The sequence below is a fragment of the Mya arenaria genome, chromosome 5 (assembly GCF_026914265.1).
Source record: "Mya arenaria isolate MELC-2E11 chromosome 5, ASM2691426v1".
Lineage (NCBI taxonomy): Eukaryota > Metazoa > Mollusca > Bivalvia > Myida > Myidae > Mya > Mya arenaria.
This window is the reverse complement of record NC_069126.1, coordinates 66,148,719-66,154,534: the sequence shown is the minus strand read 5'-3', so window position 1 is coordinate 66,154,534 and position 5,816 is coordinate 66,148,719.

Genomic DNA, 5,816 nt, shown 5'->3' with positions numbered 1-5,816 from the left:
TCCTCAACCTGATCAACGCTAGAACACATTTTTCCTTTTTTACTTGGCCCCAGCTTCTCGATGATTATGAAGCATAACAAGCTTAAGAAGTTTATTTTATTAAACAAAATTCTTATTTAATCTTGATTTCACTAAATACAAATTAGTTGTTCGGGATGGTCAAAAAGATTATTTCCCTTATTGTAAAATCTCTTCAAATATAACACATACCATACTAAAGTCAAAATGTGAGTTTCTCTTAATCCCGTTCAGATGGACTGCAGTTTTATTTTGGTGAGAAATTGGGACCAGTACTCAATTACCGGTTTAAACCCCTTAAAAGTTTACCCTTATCCTACCAGTGGAATAACCATTAAGCTTATTGCATATACTATTCTGAATTATTTATTGGTCAATAAAATATTGTCCTCATTAATGGAAATTGAGCAAAGCATAAAATCCGATCCAAGGTAATGTTCATTACCTTCCACCAAGATCAAAGTCGCAATTATACAGGTCTTGGAAATCAAGTATTAATCAAGAATTAAGTATTAAGCTACGGTAGACCATTCAAAGAATAAACATTAAAAATATATAGTAGCCAAAATTATATATTATCTAATGAAAAGGCAGAATATCTCAGGTTTTAATTACAAATATGTCAGTTATTCAGCAATTAGCCGTTATTGATTTCAATCAGGAGCAGTTAGAGTGTAGTTTAAACAATATAATGCAGACCACTAAAGTCTTACAGATCGTATGCGTTTCTTTACATTAAATAAATGAATAAACGATTGTGTCGCATCAAACCCTTTATTTTATTCAATACATACTTCAATTGATCCTTAATCAAAGGAAAAATGTTTTATCGTAAATTATAACCGAAGCAATTATAAACAAACGTTGCAATTGTGTTTCATTGACAATACTGTAAAAAAAACCAACAACATCCGATTACGATTCGATGATGATTCGGTGAATCGCAACATCTCTTCTTGATATATAATGTTGGCACACAGTTCCCTCATTGTGAACATATGAGCAAAACTATTTTAAAATCGCCAAATACTTGGCAAAGTAACAGCCTAGACAAACGCTCACATGAACGCACGCACGCACATACATCGAACCGCCAATGTGACAACTACATCGAGCTCGCCGCGAGCTGGCGAAAAAGGCCTGGTTTGAGCAACGAACAGCCAGCCGCAGACAAAAATACCTAATATTTGCTTGTTTAATTTCGAGGACGGCATATTTCCCACCTCAGATTAGTAGATCCAAACATTTGGCCATGCTGGAAATCCTTATCTTGCCCACGGGCAAATATATAACTAATACCCGTATGGAACTATTTCTTATTGTCATCACACAATTACCTCCCTTGTTGAAGACCGTCATTTGTAGCATCATGGAAACTTTGTCATGTGGCAATAATTCTAATCCAAACTAATTATTTCTCGCCTTAAATAGCACCAAAAATGTTCCAACGCTGCATTGAAGAAATAATGCTGCACTCTCCTCAGAACTATTTACATGCGTGACAACCATAATTCATCATATACCTCACATACCGCAAATTATTTTGACTACGTACAAAAGAGTTCCAGCGAAAAAATACAATTTAACTTTAGTCTGTTTAAATTAGGTGGGAGAAAAAGCATCTACCATGGTAAACCTCGTTGCCGCATATCACCCTACGCTCGGGTTCGGATAAACCTATCAGACACTTTCGGTCATGGAAGATACTTTTAATCAAATCCTAGACTAGGATGTGTTTATGTTTAGTCTGCAAATATTTTGCGCAAGCGCACACGGTAAACAATTATATTTCATAACGAACCTTTGTACAAATTGGTCCCTGATTTCATCGCCAAAAGAATTCATTCATATTTGATATTCAAATGCAATTCAACTAAGCGAAGTAAAATTAAGCTACATAATTAAGAAGTTTCTCTTTGCAAAGGTTAATCATATTGGTGTCTATACAAAATCTCTTGTGATAGAAAATGCGTCAGACAACGTTAAAAATAGATCAAGTTTCATGGTAAAAACGCTCAGTTTGCTAAAAGAAACACCCTCATATTAGTATATACTTGCACGTATATGATAAAAGAATCAGTGTTCTGAAAAAAGCCTAGCTCAAGCAATGTATGATACATACGCGTTTAATCGAAAATATGGTATACTTATGTATGTAGTTATTATAGAGCAAACTATAATTGAAAGGAATAACGTCCTTTAAAGTATCGTTTTGAGGGTTAACTCTAAACGCTATTTTTTCTGCAATTTCCGCATTGGTGTTTGTGTTAACAGTTGAGTTTATGCATTAAAAAAGGCATATTCGACCATTTTGTACCATGTTGTCATGGATATTATTCAATGACTAGCGTGTTGAAATGAAACGTTTTGCAATCTCTCTACACACACGGTTCAGCTCCGGACTTTTTGTTACTGTCACTAAATGGTGGTTGATCTCTAACACAATCATTCCTGATACCGTGATCCAATTCGCCCGGGACCCGATGATCGACCCGGAGCTGGACAAACTTGACACTGTTGGACGGCGCGATTGACATGATTTCAATCACAAAGGTAGTGTATAACGCAATCCCTAATAATGCGATGCCTTATAACGATTTACAATTGATCGCCATCTCTTTCAACGCGATATCTATTTACCCGAGCACATATAACGCGATCCCTGTTATCGCGAAAACTAATAACGCGATCTCTAATATTGGCATTGTTCAATAACCAGCGTGTTTGAATGATTAGCTTTACAGTTTTTCCACACGCACTGTTCATATCCTCCCCTTTTTGTAACTGTGCCGATATGGGAGATGATATCTAATACGATCATTCCTAATATCGCAATCCAATATAATGCGATCCCTTTTAACGCGGGTGTTAATACTCAAAATATATATCCAATATAACGTGATCCATAATAACGTGATGTCTAATAATGCGACCCCTAAGAATGTGATCCAATGTACCCCGATCCCCAATTCCCTGATCCCTGGTAGCGCGTTCCCTAAAAACTCGACCTCTGATAAATGTTATCATATGTAACGCGATTCCTACTACTTAAACACGATCTCTTAAGGCTCTATATCTCTGAAAAGGTGATCCCTTAAAACTCAATGCCTTATAAGACTATCCCATAGAGCGCTACTCTAATAATGCGATCTCTATTAACGCGATCTCTATAAATCCCGGATATCGCGATCACAAATAACGCTATCTCTGATAATGTGATCCATACACGTTCCTTAATAAACGTTAAAGACAAGTGTCTGAAACATGGTTAAAGACATCAATTATCTAAATTTGGCGATGCTTATGATACAAAGTTCATCTCGTGAACGAATGCACGAGTACAGAACGACTGAGATGGAAAGTCCTTTGTGAAGTCACCGAGCTGGACATCAACATAACCGAATTGCACGCAGACGCCGAAACATTCTACCTAACTGTACTTGGTTCTCCAAGGAGTTATTTGAAAGACATGCATTCAGCCTTTATGAACATATCATAACGGTTTGCAATGAAATGTGTGGGCAACAAAGATGTATAATCACATAAAGAACAATAAATTATAATCCCCAAGTTTGAAAATGATTAATATCATTAACTTATGTCGTTGTTTTTGTTGTATGTGTAAATATCAGTTAAGATAGAACACATATACATATTGTAAATAACAAATGGGTATGTGCTGATTGTGTATATAACAGTGAATATATGTTGTGTTTTGTAGTATTGTGGTATTCCTACTGTGTTTCATAATCATCAACATTTGGTGGAAATAATGATTATTGAATTGAACTGAAAGTGTATGTTTCATTGTATATGAACGTCTCTAAACGCAAGATGCTTATACATTTTAAATGAACTATAAATTCAACTAGTATCAAGCGTTATGACATAAAGGGGCATACCATTCCAATTAGTTAAGATACATAAAATTTAGATTCCAGGCCCCAATTTCTCAAAAATTCTTAGGCGTAACTCACTTCATTATCTTATTTCATTTAGCAATATAACTTACTTAAATACAATTTCATAAAACAAAAATTAAATAATCTTATTGATCTCAGTTACAATTTACTGTAAACGCCACAGAACTCTTTAACAAAGAAAGTATTACACAATTTATGTTTTTCCAAATAAAAGATAGCTTGCTGAGCTTGATCATTTTAAAAGAGACTTAAGATGTTTCGAGAAATATTGGCCAGATATTGATGTTAAGATATTACTGAAAATGATTTGTTTAAAAATGTTATATCTACTTTAAAGTTACGACAGTAACCAATTCTCCCAAAAAAGTTGTTTTCTCATCTAAAAGGTTGCCAACAAACTATAATAAGATCATGTATTGCCACAAACGATTCACTTACGTACATACAAGAATTCAAATATTTATTGAGAAATGTTTCAAGCAATTATAAACATCATATCATGCATGTATAAAGCATTTGTTTTGTTATTATGTTAAACATACATTTCATGTTGAAATAATTCTCAATATGTATATAATGTTTCAACGCACAAATGTGTTATCACTTTCTACCACTTAACAGTGTGTTATCATACAAATATGAGTAGTGCTATTCCATGATAAATAAAAATATCTGTATTTCATAATATGATTTAAACTACAGCGACAAATCAAACTAAAGATATCCCTGGATGTGATAAACACCCCAACTACACCACCTTCTTGCTATAAAGAGTATCACAGGGAGTGATGTATGCTCCTTGAATGTCCTTTGTCGGAGAAAGGCGTCATTTTTTTTCAAGCCAAATAACAGTTTTAAACTGAGTTAACCATAACCCAAAGTAATAGTCTATAATGTTTCTTTTGTACAATTGAAGTTTATAACTCAAAACATATAAACTAATGGAGAGAAGGAAAACACTAGTACTATTAGAGTAGTCACATACTGCAATATCCTCCGCTTAATAAAGCAAAGTAAGAATCTGAAAATGCGACGAAGGATCGCAATTAAACAATGGACACTAATAACCAAAAAAAGTGCACCTACAAGTATCGTTACTCTCCACTGTTCTTCTCCTCAATTACATCTATCTGTAAATGAAGTTTGAAGTGAATACCTGATAGACGTTAAAAATTATGCTCTTGGAAAAACATCACATTAACAAAGGGTAATAACAACAAAACATGCAGCCATAGAATTGCACTGCACTGCACTTCTCCGCAATTAAATATATCTGTATATTATGTTTAGAGTTAAACCATCAAATGCTCCTGACAAAATAAGTATTCAAATTAATTAAGGGCAATACCTAAACAAAGTTATTGTTCTGGTGAACTGCATTTCACCTAAAGTAGATCTATCAGTATATGAGGCTTGAAGTATATACCTAGAAATCTTTTCAAGTTAATGCACTGTACGTTTCCGAAATTGGAAAAGTGCAATAACTCAAAATACTCAACCCAGAGTTGCCGTTTTGTGTAATGCTTTTCTACTAAATGAGATATATCTGTATATAAACATGAGGTTTTATATTGGTTTGTACGTTATAAACTTTTATCTTCCGCCTTATGCGAGAGGCTGGCATTTGATTATGTATTTTGCAAAAATGTTCAAAATCGGACTCTTTTCGTTTCATGAAAGGCCAGCGAACGATCTTATCTGGTCTCATGCAGGTTCATTTTGCCTTTTACAGAGCACGAAGTTAAAGCAGTCAGTCGGAGGGACGCTTTCATTTTAATTAGAACTCTTCGGTTTATCAGAGTACACATCAGCAAGATGAACCCTTGCAGGCCAGTGAAAATAATGTGAACAATCCAAAGCCATTGGAGTTCAACA